The sequence below is a fragment of the Aquarana catesbeiana genome, linkage group LG05 (genome assembly GCF_042186555.1).
Source record: "Aquarana catesbeiana isolate 2022-GZ linkage group LG05, ASM4218655v1, whole genome shotgun sequence".
Lineage (NCBI taxonomy): Eukaryota > Metazoa > Chordata > Amphibia > Anura > Ranidae > Aquarana > Aquarana catesbeiana.
Window position 1 is genome coordinate 465,790,322 of NC_133328.1, and position 18,435 is coordinate 465,808,756.

The 18,435-nt window shown below is 43.8% G+C and overlaps 1 protein-coding gene across 7 annotated transcripts in view; it reads left to right on the forward strand.

The window, feature by feature from the left end:
• The window catches only part of DLGAP1 (DLG associated protein 1), an 834,809-nt gene that overhangs the window by 729,794 nt on the left and 86,580 nt on the right, over positions 1 to 18,435 (forward strand). The window lies entirely within an intron of this gene.

The window sequence follows — 18,435 nt, forward strand, 5'->3', positions numbered from 1 at the left end:
GGAGATAACTGTAAATAAACTGAATTTGCTGCCTTCATATTCAACTGCAAATGTGTTTGCTTTCAGCTAAGGTGCCTCTTGAAACAGGCAAACATCAATGGTTTCCTAAAACGAAGAGTTGTGTCACCGGCGCAAAAATTAAAATATTAATAATAGTGAAATTTTAATAATAAAATTTGATCTGCTGCAGTTAGCCTCCCTGACGGTATTCCCGAGTGTGGCTCGGGGTTAAATTTCAGTCCCATTAACGGTAACCCCGAGCCACACTCGGGATTACATTGCAGGATCCTGGTGCGGCGTTACTTACCTTGTCCCCAGGATCCTGCGATGTAACAGATCTTACAGATTACAGTACTGTATGAAATCATTTCACAACCCTTTTGTCCCCAATGCTTTGGCCCATGCCCTTCATGCAGTTTTATATGATATATACTGTTCTTTTTGCCTGGAAACTGGAGATTGTCCATAGCAACCAAAAAGTTTCCCTTTATGTCAAAAGTGGCTTTAGACCAGATAGAAAACAGCGATAGTAAATTAGAACACTTGCAGAATTGAGCGATAGTGAATCGTGGGGAAATTTATTTTATTATTATTATATTATTATTTTTTTTAATTATTTATATTTATTTATTATATTATAATTTATGTTTTTGTGTTTCAAACTTCATTATACCCGGGATATCTACTAGACTCTTGTTTGGACAGATTTAAGTGTGTTATTGTTAAGAATTACAGGCCTACAATATAAAACGCCAAATTTCCATGCAAAATAATTGTACCGCTTTCAGCACCTAAAATCCAAAATAATCATACCGCCAGGGAGGTTAAAAGGCCCTATACCATAGATTAGGAAAAAATGTATTCAAAGAAGTTTAACTTCGCTGATTCCAAAAGTGCTAGTGCAATATTACCACTGATATGGTGTTTAAACCTTGTATACCAACCTTAAGAGTAAATCTATAAACTATAAAGTTCAACGTGACAATAAGTCAATATAATGTGCAAAATATCATAAAGTGCAAACTATCACAACATAGAACATAGGTATTTTATAATAATCCCCAAAGTCCACCTCCATTTATCATCTACATTCAATGTGCATATTATTCTACAATTTTCATCCGTGCTTTATAACAGGAACTTTTCACCACTTCATGTGCCACCACCACCACCTTCTAAAATGGGCACTCACCAGAGCCTAGAAAAAGTTTTGCCTTTGGTTCATATAGGGATAACCACTCCACTATCCTGGCGTTCCTCCAGCTAGTTAACCACTAGATGCTCCTCATATCTCCTTGTCAGTGTTGGTATCTCATAAAAATTAAACATCCATCATTGCGCAATATATTTATATAAAATTTATTTTGACCAATAAGTTAATATCCATAATGTGTAAAATGTGCACTCACAATTTAAGATGCCTTAGGACTGGCACTAATGCCCTGTACACACAGTCGGATTTTCCGATGGAAAATGTGTGATAGGACCTTGTTGTCGGAAATTCCGACCGTGTGTAGGCTCCATCACACATTTTCCATCGGATTTTCCGACACACAAAGTTTGAGAGCAGGATATAAAATTTTTCGACAACAAAATCCGTTGTCGGAAATTCCGATCATGTGTACACAAATCCGACGGACAAAGTACCACACGTGCTCAGATTAAATAAAGAGATGAAAGCCACTGGCCACTGCCCCGTTTATAGTCCCGATGTACGTGTTTTACGTCAACGCGTTTAGAACGATCGGATTTTCCAACAACTTTGTGTGACCGTGTGTATGCAAGACAAGTTTGAGCCAGCATCCGTCGGAAAAAATCCTAGGATTCAGTTGTCGGAATGTCCGAACAAAGTCCGACCGTGTGTACGGGGCATAAGTCTTTCCAGCGATTTGTTTTAAAGTTCCGCTACGCAGCTTCGTTCCACGAGTTCGGCGTGCGCTCCAAGCCTCGGTCTGGTGCGGGTTCGTGACAGGAAGTGCAAAATCTGGTGTAGCTCTGCATAGAAACCAATCAGCTTCCAGGTATTTCTGTCAAAGCTTAAAGTGGTTCTAAAGGCAGAAGGTTTTTTACCATCATGTATTCTATGCATGAAGGTAGGAAAACACTTCTCTGTGCACCAGCCTCCCCAATATTGATCTGAGCCCCATCGCGATCCAGCAATGTGCACGACAGCCTCGGCTCTCCGGGGACTCTCACTCTCATTGGCTCAGCTGGCAACGAGAACCATTGACACCCGCTGCTGTCAATCACAGCCAGCGACCCAATGAGGAGGGAGAGGGGGTGGGACTGAGCCACGGCTCTGTGTGTAAATGGACACGCAGAGTAGCGGCTCAGGAGCGCACCTGCTCGGGTGCCCCCACAGCAAGCTGCTTGCTGTGGGGGCACTCGGCAGGAGGGAGGGGCCTGAAGCACCGGCGGGGACCTGAGATGGGGAGAATCGGGCTGCTCTGTGCAAAACCACTGCACATAGCAGGTAAGTATAACATGTTTGTTATTTAAAAAAAAAAACAAGCCTTTTATATCACTTTAATTGAACTGATTGGCTAGAATGCACAGCTGCACCAGATTTTGAACTCTCCAGTTTTAGTAAATATCCCCCATAGTGACTATTATTCAGAACATCAGCTTGTCTCAGCTCCATAGCATGCCGACCCCTGCTGTATGAAATGAGGCAGATATGTATTGTGTAAAGTGCGTCAAGATGATTTCTAGGCAAACAGCTAAACACACAGTTGAAATACATATATGGGAGGTGTGTACATGCCAAAAGCTTGCTATATCTTTCCAGCCAGTCATAAGATATACACCTCCCTACCGGACAGCACAGCCAGGTTGGTGACCTGACTTTCCTGTAGTTAGAACAATACTGTTAGGTCACCACCCTGCACACAGCCTGTGATTTAACAAAAAAAAAAAAAGAGCAGCAGAATGATGAGCTCATCCCTCTGCTCTCTACTCCTATTAGCAAGTTCCTTGCCAGCCTATGTGCTTGTTACACACCAGCGTTGCCCTTTCCTCTCCCAATCTGAGTTTTACTTTGCATGGGATTACAACAGACTGCTAACTTAAATGAACTAAATGAAATAATTAATTTACTGATTTTGTAACAAATATATCAGTAACTGGTGTTAATTTCTATGTGCCTGGAGTTCAGATTTAATGCTAGCTGATTCCTTCCAGATATAAAACTTGCCGTTAGTTCATTTTACACCTTGATTTATTCACTAAAGCTGTAGGAATGCAATATCCTTTAAATCAAAAATGTATTTTTCAGTTCAGTAAAGAAAAACTGCATCACATAAATTTACTACACACACACACACACACAATATTTTATCAGTTTTTAAACTATTTTGATTGTAATTCAGAAAGGCGTGGGTTATCCAGGTTCAGGCTGGTAATAGCTGGAAGCTCCAATATCGTTAAGCTCTGTCCATGATATTTTTTATTTGCGCTAACACACACATATATATGTATGTATATATAATATATATATATACACATATATAATATATATATGTATATATATATATGTGTGTGTATATATATATATCTATATATAATATATACATACATATATGTGTGTGTATATATATATATATATATATATATATATATATATATATATATATATATATTTCTATGAAATGGACATAATTAATGTTTTTGGTGGTAATTGCAGGCCACATTTTATCAGTCTAATTCATTACCAGGGCTCTTAATTATGCCGGAGGAGATAATGGAGTGCATTAGTGATCCTCCATGAAAGGCCTCCCCCACTGACACTGATTTGAAGGAATGTCCCAGCTTTCTTTGTTTCATGGCCTTTTAACCCACTTCTTGACTGGTCACTCATCAGTGCCCTCAGTGCAGATCTCTACAGGGAATAGTATGCTGTGTACTACTATTGTAAACACATGCAATGAGGATAGAGTTTAAACATACCCGTTCCATTCTATTGAATGGGCTTGGGATTACATTTGGAATTGTGCTGTCAAAGTATACAAGCATTCTGACAGCTCTGTTTAGTTCCCGGGTTGGGCTACCTTCTGGCAAACTGCATGCTAGAACTTGTAGTTCACCAACCAACTGCCAGGTCACAGGCATGTAATGACAGCTTTTGCCTTAACACTTTGCTTTTGTTCTTTATATATACTGTGTCATGCATATAATTTATTTAAGAGCCTGTTAAGTGAGGTTTAAAATTCAATTTCCGTACCAAAAAACGTAGGATGCCAATTAAAATACCAGTATACAATTTCACTGAGGCAAGAAGCCAAAATCCTCAGGGTTAGCCTACATGGACACAGGAACATGCACACTTTGATCAGAATGATAGAATGGATCTTTAGAATCCTGTATCATTATGAAGTCCATTTATCAACAGCCAAATGTATAATCATAAGGCCCCTTTCACACGGGACGGATCCGTGTTGATCCGCCCCGTGTTTATCCGCTGCTCAGCGGGGATCGCTCTGTTTTCCCCAGCTGAGCAGGCAGATGACAGGGCGGGACCCGCACACTGTGCAGGGACCGCCCTGTCAGATCTCCGCTCTCCCCTATGGGGGATCGGAGAGGAACACGGACCGTCTGTCCATGTTCCTCCGATCCGCTCTGCAGACGGATAGAAAAATAGGATTTTCTTCCGTCCGCAGAATCGGACGAGAGCGGAGGCGGACGACATCGGGTGTTAGCGGATGTACATCCGCTGACACCCGCTATCCCATAGGGATGCCATAGTTGCCAACATTGTAAAAAAAAAATGTGGGACACTTTTGTGGCTGTAGGCGGAGCTGTCCAATATTTAGGGGGCGGGGCATTCGCCAGCAGGCGTGGCCTAGGAAAAATAGACAAGTGCGGCGCGCGAAATTGGTTTACGCGAAATTGTGGGCGTGGCTTAAATGGGCGTGGCTCTAGAGGGTGTGGTTAGAGTCTGAAATGAATGAGGGATGGAGAGGGGGAGAGAGGGATTAGAGAGAGGGAAATGACGGGACAGCAGCCCTAGATCCTACACAATAGAAATATGTGTATTCTAGAAAGTTTAACAATCAGCAGATAAAGATACTCCAAACACCTGGTGTTAGCACTTCAATCAATCCGGCACCATGGTTGTTATGGTGTCAGGATGATTGAAGCGCATTATTTCTATTATTACATTGTAATATAAAATGAAATCATTCAACTCACCATAATGCAGAATCAGTGGGATCCCTGAGCGTGTCACCAGCCACGTCACCTGCCACCAGCCGTCCGTCCTTGCTTCAGATGTCCGAGCAGAGTCCGTCCTTGCATCAGATGTCCCCAGCGGAGCCCCCCCTCACATCAGGAGTCCCCGGCGGAGCCCCCCCTCACATCAGGAGTCCCCGGCAGAGCTCCCCCTCACATCAGGAGTCCCCGGCGGAGCTCCCCCTCACATCAGGAGTCCCCGGCGGAGCCCCCCTCACATCAAGAGTCCCCGGCGGAGCTCCCACTCACATCAGGAGTCCCCGGCGGAGCCCCCCCTCACATCAGGAGTCCCCGGCGGAGCCCCCCCTCACATCAGGTGTCCCCGGCGGAGCCCCCCCTCACATCAGGTGTCTCCGGCGGAGCTCCCCCTCACATCAGGTGTCCCCGGCGGAGCCCCCCCTCACATCAGGTGTCCCCGGCGGAGCTCCCCCTCACATCAGGTGTCCCCGGCGGAGCTCCCCCTCACATTAGGAGTCCCCAGTGCCCCCCCTCACATCAGGTGTCCCCAGTGCCCCCCCCTCACATCAGGTGTCCCCAGTGCCCCCCCCTCACATCAGGTGTCCCCAGTGCCCCCCCCACTCACATCAGGAGTCCCCAGTGCCCCCCCACTCACATCAGGTGTCCCCAGTGCCCCCCCCACTCACATCAGGTGTCCCCAGTGCCCCCCCCTCACATCAGGTGTCCCCAGTGCCCCCCCTCACATCAGGTGTCCCCAGTGCCCCCCCACTCACATCAGGTGTCCCCAGTGCCCCCCCTCACATCAGGTGTCCCCAGTGCCCCCCCCTCACATCAGGTGTCCCCAGTGCCCCCCCCACTCACCTCAGGTGTCCCACAGCGGTGCGCGCGCTCCCCCCCACCTAGGACCCCCGCCCCTTTCCATATCAGACTGGCAGCGGGGCGGGGGGTAGGTGGGCCGAGGCGGAGCGGGGCGAGGTGGAGCGGGGCGGGCCGAGGCGGGGCGAGGCGGAGTGGGGCGGGCCGAGGCGGAGCGGGGCAGGGGGTGGGCGGCGACGCAGAAGCTTCGTCTAGCCCCCCCCAGCCGTCTTCCTGAACTTCAACAAAATGGCGGCCGGCGGAGACAATGTCTCTGCCGGCCGCCGACCTCTGGCGGCGGCGGCGGCGGTGGATTCAAATTCGGGACATTTCCCGGGACACCAGAAATCCGGGAATGAAGTCCAAGTCCCGGGAATGTCCCGGGAAATCCGGGACAGTTGGCAGCTATGGGATGCATGTATGTCCGTATTTCATCCGAAAACGGATGGATGAAATACGGACATACGGTCCGCATGTGTGAAAGGGGCCTTATAAGTAACTTTATTGCATATGTTTGTCTTTGCATAGTCCTTGTTTTTATAGCATCAAACCAAAATTGTTTAAGGGCTGTTTACACTACAAATCTGCATGTTTTTGACACGTTTCTGGATGCATCCAGATGCTTTTTTCTTTTTTTTTCCAGTTTTTTTTTTTTTTTCACTGTACTGGTGCATTTTTCATGTGTTCCGCTACGTTTTTAATGCATTTTACCGCATTCCTTTACAGTCCAGTGCAGGAAAAATGTCCTATTTTTTGGGGGAACTGGAACGCCCTGGAACTGACCACACTGGTGTGAACTATGCCATTGGAAACCATATAACCTACTTTCCATGCGTATTTGATGCAGAAAAAAACACACTGGACGTGTAAACTAGCTCTAAAATCAGGTTCCTGGATGCAATAATGTTTAGAACCAGTAAGATTTTTTTTTTAATTTATTTTTTTTAGGACTAGTTTACACTTACTTGAAAACATGGCTTTGGACAGGCTTTGTTAAAGCTCTGTGAACGCTAGTCAAAGCTCCTGTCACTAAATACAATGGTTAGCTTACAGTCCTGTTTAAACCTTGCTTTTGCTTGGTGCTTCGATGAGGCTTCAGTGGGGCATCCATGAGCCTTTGGTAGGGCTTCGATGAGCCTTTGGTGGGGCTTCGGCGAGGCTTCATCAGGCTTTGATGGGGCTTCAAGCGAGCTTTAACATTGACTTCTATGGAGGCTTTGAAGATGCTTTGAAGCACCACTAAAGCTACATGGGGTATAGCCGAAGCAAAGCAAATGCAAGGTGTAAACAGGACTGTAAGCTAACCATTTTATTTAGTAACAGGAGCTTTGACTGACATTCAGAGAGCTTTTACAAAGCGTGTCCAAAGCCTTGTTTTGAAGCAAGTGTAAACTAGCCGTTAATGTGTGTTGAAGCCGAAGCAAGTCTAAATGATTCAGATAAACATATATGAAGGGAGAAAAAAATGTGGTCAAGTAAATCTGTCACTGGCTTAACCAGGAAACAATAGTGATAAGCTTAAAGTGTAACTTCAGTCTCCCAATCATCATTGATTATTTTTAATTCCTATGCTGCTACCCTTAGTAAATAGAAAAGAAAGTATATAATATTTAGTCCTCATGCACATGGACGTTTTAAAAAACGAGCTGTAAAGCTAGGTTCGACGCCTGGAAAAACCGGCGTTAAAAACGCGTTTTGCATTAGCGTTTTTGCGCGTTTTTCCGCGTTAGCGCTAAGAAGCGTTTTTTAATGAAAAACACATCTCTCAGCTATATACACTCCCAAATTTCCCACAATGCCACAGAAACCAAAGAAAATATGTTAATGAGCATGTGTCGGTGCCATTTTGGTAGGAGAGAGAGAGAGGAGAGAGTGTTTCAGAGTGTTTCAGAGTTTTCAGTATTTTTCAGTATTTTTCAGTATTTTTCTGAGAAATATGGATCCTGTCATGCAAAAGATCGATGAGGCAATCCTTCTGATTGTGTTGCGGAGGCAGAGGAGAATGAGACAGGAGGAGGAGAGAAGCAGCAGACGTCGATTTTGGGTGCATCCAATGGTATCCAATCGGTTTTCGACGGGGTACTTTGGCAATATTTATTCCCAACTGCGCTCATATCCAACAAAGTTCTTCAACTTTACAAGGATGTCAGTGCCGCTCTTTGATGACCTGTTGGAGAGGCTCAGGCCAAGGCTCACAAGGATGGTCACTGTGATGCGTAGCTCTGTGTCACCGGAGGAACGGATGCTAGTGACACTCAGGTAAGTGAATACACATATGGGAGGAGGGGTTAGGGTTAGGGGTTAGGGGTTAGGGTTAGGGTTAGGGGTTAGGGGTTAGGGTTAGGGGTTAGGGTTAGGAGTTAGGGTTAAGGGGGAGGGGTTAGGATTAGGGGTTAGGGTTAAGGGTTAGGGGTTAGGGTTAGGGGTTAGGGTTAGGGGTTAGGGTTAGGGGTTAGGGATTAGGGTTAGGGGTTAGGGTTAGGGGTTAGGGTTAGGGGTTAGGGGTTAGGGTTCGGGGTTAGGGTTCGGGGTTAGGGGTTAGGGTTAGGGGTTAGGGTTAGGGGTTAGGGTTAGGAGTTAGGGTTAAGGGGGAGGGGTTAGGGGTTAGGGGTTAGGGTTAGGGGTTAGGGTTAGGGGTTAGGGTTAGGGGTTAGGGTTAGGAGTTAGGGTTAGGGGTTAGGGTTAGGGGTTAGGGGTTAGGGTTAGGGGTTAGGGTTAGGAGTTAGGGTTAGGGTTAGGGGTTAGGGGTTAGGGTTAGGGGTTAGGAGTTAGGGTTAGGGGTTAGGGGGTTAGGGTTAGGGGTTAGGGTTAGGGTTAGGGGTTAGGGTTAGGGGTTTAGGGTTAGGGGTAGGAGTTAGGGTTAGGGGTAGGGGTTAGGGTTAGGAGTTAGGGTTAAGGGGGAGGGGTTAGGATTAGGGGTTAGGGTTAGGGGTTAGGGTTAGGAGATAGGGTTAGGTTTAAGGGTAGGGTTAGGACTTATGTTTATGCTTTTCTCTTTCAATAACTAAATTTATTATGTTATCTTAGGTTCCTTGCCACGGGACAAAGTTATGCTTCCTTGCATCACTACTTCCTCCTTGGCCTCTCAACGGTCTCAAAAATAATAAAGGAAACATGTGTGGCAATATGGGAGGAATTGCATAACGTTGTAATGCCAGAGCCAACCGAAGACATCTGGGAATCAGTTGTGGACACTTTTTGGGAAAAAACTCAGTTCCCAAATTGTATAGGAGCTCTTGATGGGAAACACATCAGGGTGAAGAAGCCTCCCCACTCTGGATCTTCATATTTTAATTATAAAAAATATTTTTCGGTGGTCCTCCTGGCATTGTCCGATGCACACCTCAAATTTCTGTTTGTTGATGTGGGAGCATATGGAAGCCAAGGTGATGCCCGCATATTCCGCGAGTCGACCTTCGGACGTCGTCTACATGAGGGACGACTCAATATTCCTGAAAGCAGGCCTCTACCCTGCACTGAAGAACCCAGCTTGCCATTAGTCATGGTGGCAGATGAGGCCTTTGGACTGGCTGAAAATCTAATGAGGCCATACAGTGGCACTGGTCTCAGCCGACAACAAAAAATTTTCAATTATCGGCTCAGCCGTGCACGCCGTGTTGTTGAATGTGCATTCGGGGTGTGCACGGCCAAATGGCGAGTTTTGCTGACAAGTATGCAATTGGATGTTGACAACGCCATTAAAGTCGTCCTGGCATGCTGCGTTCTGCACAATTTTCTGCGGGACAGTGACAGAAATAATGTTGAACAGGAGCCCATTAGACAACTTCAGAGGGTTCAATTTATGGACTTGCGTTCAACTGCACGTGTCATGAGCATTCGAAACCAATTTGCAGAATTTTTTGAATCCCCTGATGGAGAGGTATCATGGCAGAATGATTATATCTAAAAAATATTTGCAATACATCTACCTTTGCTGTCTTGTGTTTTTTGAAATAAAGCATTTCAAAATTGAAGTTTGTTATTTTTTGGTCCATTTGTCAACGATTGTTCTACAAGTCAATTTGACTCTGCCTTCGGGGTAAGCCTAGGCTAAGCCCAAAAAAGAGCAAGCTTACGCTTGTCCGAAGGCAGAGTACGATAGAGTCCTTTGCACTCTGCCTTCAGGGCAAGCAGGGTGCAAAGGAGTGCTGTTGTGCATCATATAAAAGACAAATTTAACACATTTATTTTCAATCAAAAAAAAAAAATTAAATAAAGGATTGGGATCACAACTGGTATTTCAAGAAAAAAAAAGATTTTATTTTGGGATCACAACTGGTGATAGGTGGTGGTGGATGGTTGATTGCATTGGGGATGTGGGGATTGGGGACGGGGTAATGGTTGGGCCTGGCGATCACTCCCAAAATCCTGCTGGTAGCGGGGTAGAGGGTATGAGGGCTGAAAATGGGAGGTGGAAGGTGGAAATTCACCATACGAGTGCAGGTTATGGTATGAGGTCTGGGACGGCATAGGTGGTGGTTGGCGTTGAGGAGGGGGCTGATAGTGAAAGGGGGGTGCTAGCACTGCTGAGGTCCCAGGGGCCATTGGGGGATCATGAGAAACATTATATGGATCGCATGGAGGTGGCCCGCCACTCAATTTTGCATGTCTGTATTGCATTGCAATAGCGTACATGCGATCCATACAAAGTTTCTCTTGGTCTCCCCCATTGTCCTCCAGGATGTGGTAAAGGCTGCGGCAGAAGCAGACGCGTGGATTATTGGTGTCTAAAAAGGCATCCATACTGCGCCTCTCCTGCCGCACTTCCTGCAGCAGTGCTAGCAGCCTGTCATCAGCCTCGGGATTATAGCCGCCCCTCGCCTGACGTCCACGCCCACGGCCACGAACACCGCCACGACCGCGCTGCTCTCCACTTTGATAACTGGCAGGAGACGGTGTTTCCACAGACCTCGATTCCTGCAAAAGAACAAAAATGTTTACATTGACATGTACATGGACAGACAGACAATGAGATAGACAGGCAGACCGAAGCAGTTACCTCATCTGTGCCCTCAACAACTCCCTCGCTGATTGGTCGTGGAGATCCACTGCTGGTCATAGGACTGCTTGGTCTCTGAACCTCAGCATCTTCCTCATCGACCTCTCGGAGTCTAAAATTTGAAGTTGTCCTGCAAACAATACAAATTGTATAAACGTAACTACTTTAGCCCGGACCATTTTTTTTTTATTAGTAATGGGGGAGATCAGCGATTTTTAGCATGACTGCGACAATACGGCCGACACATTGGACAATTTGGACACATTTTTTGAAAAATTGTCATTTTTACAGTGATCAGTGCGATTAAAATTGCAATGATTGCAATTTTTTTTTTTTTAATAATGGGGGAGATCAGCGATTTTTAGCATGACTGCGACAATACGGCCGACACATTGGACAATTTGGACACATTTTTGGAAAAATTGTCATTTTTACAGCGATCAGTGCGATTAAAATTGCAATGACATACTGTAAAAATTACACTGGCATTGACCTCTTCCTCTCCCTGAGACGATCGCCGGTGTGCCCGCGGACATTGAGTCCGCAGGACCCGCTGTCAGACTCATGGACCTCAAAATGGGAAAGCGCGCCGCCAAGGCGGCAACTTAAAAGGGACGTACAGGTACGCCCATTTGTGCTGCCGTGCCATTCTGCCGACGTATATGTACATGTGGCGTTCGGAAAGTGGTTACAATAGCCATGGAACATACTGCCTGAAAAGCAATGTACATAGGCAAATATATTAAAAAAACTTACGGTCTGGTATGGCTCTGCATATTTTGCCTTAGGAATTCTAGATTGCTGTGGTAAACATGTTTTTTTTTGGTTGGCGCTGGTGCTCCTCTACGTGCCGCCTTGTCTTCGTCCGTGAGGTCCCTCCTGACACGGTCACGTAGGGACTTCCAGCGGCGCTGCATAATTTTGCCTAAAATAACATGGAAAACAAAGGGTTAAATATGCAATCTTCATTTACATTACACACAAACAGATCATGCATTCAAGGAAAATAGACTTACTTATCTCCTTTCTTTCCGCATTTCTCAGTTGTTCCCAGCCAGGGGTAATCGCAGCACTTATGTCCTCCCAGGCTTTCACCTTCCGGATGTGGTCTCCATGCAGTGGATGTGCCACATCCCACAGTTCTGGATGGGCCTGTACCGCACTTATTAGCTCCACTTGAGAGACTGCACTAGCCATCTTGAAGCCAATATCACCACAGTCACACGGCTGTGCAAAGGACTCTTGGGTAATCTAATGTCCAGACAGGAAATTCCTGTTTTTACAGAGATTACAGTGTCCAATCATCTCTTTTTAACCAAAAAACGCCGGAGCTAAAAAACGCGGAAAAACGCCGCGGTCGTGTTTTTGCGCGTTTTTGCGCGTTTTTCCGCGTTTCGCGTTTTTACAGCTCTAGCGCCACGCCTCGGAACGCACTGGTCCTGGGTTTTTTTTACAGCTTAAAAACGCCTAGGCCATTTGCAGCTCAAAAACGTCTAGGTGGGCATGAATCCATAGACTAACATAGACAGGCGTTTTTAAGCTGTAAAAAACGCTCAAAAACGCGGCTGTAAAAACGTCCATGTGCATGAGGACTTAATTGTTTTAAACTTTTTCTTTTTTTACATTCCTTCAGTTACTTCCTGGTTTCTTGCCTAGGTAAATGATGTCATACATCCCAGGAGTCTTCAGGAGGGGAGGAGAGGAGGAGGGGCTTTCTCAGCTAAGCACACTCCCCTGTATGCTTGTTTAAACTAAGGGCGGATGGATTCCAGGAAGTAAATGCTTCATTAATCATTTGCCCTTACTCAAGATGGCCATGGCCAGAAATGCTAGGAGGTTGTTTTTCAAAGTGATTTCTCAGCAAAGTAAAGTGTGAAGACATGCATGGGGAGTTTGCTTTGAATATTGAAAATGAATTAAATAGTGTTTTTGGTTTGTGGTGCTCTGACGCAGTGAAGATCCACTTTAAATATGATCCCTATTTTCACAAGACTGGACAACAGGGGCTTTCTGGTGCCATCTTTTTGTGCCCATATACATTCATTTCATGTGACAAATTCAGTAATGACAGCAACAAAGAGTTTGTATTTTTTAGAGTCTACATACTGACATGTTTGCATAGAGAGATGATTAGTAGATAGCAATGCTTCACACAATTGGTACAGCAGAAAAATGTTGGAACTTTTCAAGGTATCCAACAGGGAAACTGGTATAAAGTCCCAATCTGCTTCCAACTTGCTCAGATTTTCCCTTACCAGATTGACCAGCTACTCTCTAGATAAGACACTACAACTAAAGTGATTCTGAAGAAGGTTTCACCCTGTATTTGGGTGTGCTCAGGGAGTGTAGAAGAAGTTGTACAATACAATACAGTTGGTGACAGTTTTGCATGAACAATATGTTATATAGACATTCATTCTTAAACGGCTGTTTCCACTCATATGTCAGAATACAGGAATCAGAAGTGCACCTACCCAGCCAACAGACTTTTCCTTGAGGTCCACTAGTTCCAATGGGCTGAACATAATTTATATTATGAGGAGCCCTTTTAAAGCCTGTATACCCTTATCTGTGATTTCATTGGTTCATTTGAATCAATTCAAAGGTTTCTAGTGGCTCTTGGACTGTCTCTGTTAGACAGTTTTTGCACCAAACTACAGCCACTAACTACAGCTATTACAAAGGAATGTCATTCTTTCCATAGGAAAAAGGCAGAAAGAAAAATGACACACTTCCTCCAGATGGCCATGGAGTGACCTTAGGTACAAATGGAAATTTTGCATGGAGACCTGGCTATTGGAACCAAGAAGATTCAGTTTTAGGAGGCTCAATCATATATTAAGACTAAAAGTTTTACTATTTTTTTACCTGTAGAACAAAAACAATCATTATTTCCTTAGTGAGGAAGTTAGAAAAGATTCAATTTTAGAGGCACAAAGAAACAGCTGCTATTTACACAGTGAAGCACTCCTGTCCTGCAGCTGACATGGATGATGTATTAAGTTGCATACAGGTTTATCCAGTCTATAGTGTCAAGCTGCCCAACACTTTACACCACTGCTTGTCGCTGATTTATTACCAAAAATGATACCTGGTAGAGTCTAGGCAACCTGAAGCCAGTGAGAAGTGAGGAACCCCAAATCTTATTATCCCTGTCTGTCCTGCTATGCAGCCAAGTATAGTATGCAGTTTTATGTTACCAGACATTTTATGCCTAGTACACACGATCAGAAAATCAGACGTAAAATACCGCTTTCAAAGCGTTCATATGATAATCTGACTGTTAGTACACAGCTTTTCGAGAGCCGATCACGACATTTCTTGCGAAATTATCTGAAGGGATCTGATTTTTCCCATACGATACCAAAATGAACGATTTTCGTTTAACCCCTTTAGCCCCGGAAGGTTTTACCCACTTCCTGACCAGGCCATTTTTTTGCGATACGGCACTGCGTTGCTTTAACTGACATTTGCGCTGTCGTGCGACGCTGTACTAAAATAAAATTGATGTGCTTTTTTTTCCCACAAATAGAGCTTTCTTTTGGTGGTATTTGATCACCTCTGCGGTTTTTATTTTTTGAGCTATAAACAAAAAAGAGCAGCAATTTTGAATAAAAAACAATATTCCTTACTTTCTGCTATAAAACAAACAACAAACAACAAAAAAAAAAAAATTAAAATCTAATTTCTTCATCAGTTTAGGTCAATATGTATTCTGCTACATATTTTTAGTAAAAAAAAATCTCAAAAAGTGTATATTGATCGGTTTTCACAAAAGTTATCGCGTCTACAAACTACATGTTAGATTTATGGCATTTTTTTTTTTTTTTTTACTAGTAATGGTGGCGATCGGCGATTTTTAGCAGGACTGCGACAAATCTGACCCTAAGTGACACTTTTTGGGGACCAGTGACACAATACAGTGATCAATGCTAAAAAAAAATGCACTGATCCTTGTATAAATGACACTGGCAGGAAAGAGGTTAACACTAGGGGGGCGATCAAGGGGTTAAGTGTGTCCTAGGGAGGTGCTTTCTAACTGTGGGGGGGGGTTACACTGGAGGAAAACAGATCATTTTTCCGCTAGGCTGAAACAGAAGATCTCTCTTTTCCTCACTGAAAGATCAGCGATGTGCTCCATGTCTCCTGTGAACGATCGGCACTGATTGGCTCCCGCTGTGTCCAATCACAGCAGGAGCGGCGCTCCGGCACCATGCGTGCGCCCCCTATACTGTGCGCACAAAATCACGTACAGGTACATGATTTTGCACAGTCGGGCCGCCCAGCCGCAGTATCTGTAGGGTGAGCGGTCCAGAAGCGGTTAATCAGTATCATTTTTCGTCTGCTATAAATCTTAAGATCAAGACCACGCATGATCGGAAATGAAAGAATACATTACAGTTTAATACAACACATTACATCACTTCCAAAGTTGTATTCTGTCATATGAGAATTTTCATAATTTTAGTAACCTATTGGTTTTTAATATAAGACAAGCATGCAAAAAAAAAAAAAAGATAATTTGTTGGATATTCTCTCTTCAGGTTTTTGGTTAAGGGAAGCTCATGTGAGGCTTCCTCAATGTCCTTTAGTTATACAAGAGGTCAGATGTGTGTAGAAAAATATTTTTACTGAAGTAACACCCTTATCATAAAAATATCAAATTCCAATTAGTATGTGACACATCTTCTTTTAGGCCCCATGTACACTGAGGCTCTTCTAAATGCTTTTCTCCTGGCTGGAGAAAAGCTTCACGTTTAGGTGCATCAAGCGATTAGGCGTTCATTCATTTCATTGGCCAGAATATCAATTTATTCTGGCCGCTGAAATGAATAAAAGCTCAAGTACTTAAAGAGAAACTGCAGTCTGCTCACATAATTTGTAATAAAAACATCTTTGCCATTCTCAAGCTTCGCTCCAAACACTTTGAATTATATTTTATATATACTGTGATTCTGTGCTTGCCAAATATGCTGCAGAAATCTCTCTCCACTAAGTCTGGCTGCAACCATTTTAACTGTGGGCAGCTGAAGCTACTGGCTGTTCACTTCCTGGATTTACACAGAGGCACACCTCCAGCTCGGCAGCTTTCATTTACCCTCTTATGATTCATCCCCCCTCCCTTCCTGGCAAACTTTTACAAGAGTGAGAGAGAGAGATGTGCATTATGTCATAAGCCTAGGCTTATTACCAGAGAAGAAATAAGAAGATGGCAGTAAAAGGTATTTACCGGCAGAAAAAGAAATGTTTTACTATCCAAAGTTAAAACGACAAGGGCAGAGGCTTTAATAGATGGAAAGTTGAAAAAATGACTTAAGGTCCATTTTGAGTGCGTTTAGACGTGTTTAGGCTTGGTTCGGTGTTTTTCAGCCAAAATGCTCTTTTCTTGAACCACAAGTGATGGTCTTTTTTTTTTCTCCTGTAAACCCTTTTTTTTGCATTTAGAAGGGCGTTTAGAGGCCAAAAAACAAAACCAACCTCCTGTAAGACAGGCATTTTTGAGCTCAAGTGTGCATGTGGCCTTACTACTTTGAAAAACTATTTTAACACAACAATTTATATTTCCGAATTTTTGGCTGTTTGTGGAAAAGTTAGAAAAAAATAAAAATGACATAAAATAAATTACTGAAACAATTTAGGAATGTGGCCAAATGCGTTGGATTTGGCTTCTACAAATAATAAGTACTGTTTCTCAGCTATTCCATTAGAACACAATGAGATACAACAGAGTATATAGACAGAAAAAGTGACCACAGACATTTTTTAGTGAATTCCTTCTTTTGCAAACACATGACTTCACTAAAAGGGAATTTATGCTAAAACATAATACCAAAAACATGTAGTATAATGCTGTAGCTTTTGTTTTCAAACAAAATAGGGATCCACCTTGAAAATCAAATTCCCTGTTGAACTTTTTGCCAAAAAAATGACTTTTGGAGTGTTTAAACACAGAAAAGAAATATCATACATAATAAATACAGTCCTAATATATTACGCTGAAAAGGGAATGAGAAACCTGCTTACGTTAAAATACTTTCCAGTCCAATGTGAAAATTTTTTCTTTTTGCATGTAAACTCAGGAGACCCATCCTGCTTGCTTAGTGGAAATACATGTTCACGCTGCCATTCATCTTACACAGCTGGCTGCCCTGCTAGCTAAATCCCTATAGCTGTCAGCGTTCATGTCTTCTGAATGTGACCATTGTGTTCCTGGGTTCCAGCATCTCCTTCTCTCCAATCCCAGAGCGGACTCCTGTATATTGCAAATATTATAGCATTTGCAACACGCAGAACCATATGGTGAGGGTTTGCCATTCTACCATTGTGTTATACAATTATAGTCTAAATACAAGATCCATGTGTATTCTTGCTTGGATCTTGATTTCAGTATTTCTTCCAGATCTGTGAAATAATCCAGTGTGAAACTTTTTGTGCAGGAGCTTATTGCAGTAAAGACCAGTCACTCCTGCTCTCTCCTTGTGCAGGATGATTGGCTTAAATCCGCCCCCTCCCATATGTTTCGGTAGGCAGTCTGTAGTGATTGGACCTGCTGGGCCCCTCCCACAGCTCTACTCTCTGCACAGGATATGTACAGCACAGTGATGATGTCACTGCTGGTTGTACAGCGTGATAATTGTGTTTGGAAGGGCATTTGATTTGATTCACACAAAGTGAATATGTATCCTTTGTGGCTATCGAGGAATATAATTGAATGAAAGCCTGGAGTTCAGTTTTGAAGCCCAAACCAGGGTAATCTAAAAATTTCTCCTTGCAGTGGGTCTGGCCTCACACGTCAAACATTAGCTTGTTTAGGTACAGGGGGAGAGTAAAAGCACTTTTATGTACCCAATCCTTCACTCTCTCGGTAGATGGCGCTCCCCCATGCTCCAATGATGGACTATCCCTCAGCATCAGTGCAGGGTTGGTCTTGATGACATCAGGACCTTGGACTGATGGAGCATAGGGGAGAAGACACCGCAAGGGCTGGTCGAACAGCATGGAGGAGTGGAAGAGCGGCTAAGTAAATCTTCTTTCTATGCCACCTTGACCTAAACAAGCAGTTAACCCTCACAGTGCAAGCACAGACCCACTACATGGAGAATTTTGAAGTTTCTCGGAGTTGGGCTTTAAGGTTAATACATTTACAGTAAAACCTTGGTTTGAGAGTAACTTGGTTTGAGAGCGTTTTGCAAGACAAACAACATTTTTTTATAAATATTGACTTGATAAACAAGCGATGTCTTGAGTAGCGTCATGTCACAACTGAGTATAAAAGAGAAGAGAGGCGCCTCTAAGTGTAGCAATATGATTACATTTAATTGCATTTGGACGGCGCTTCACAGATGGACAGTGACCCGAAGCATACTGCGAAAGCAACCAAAGAGTAAGGGAAAGAA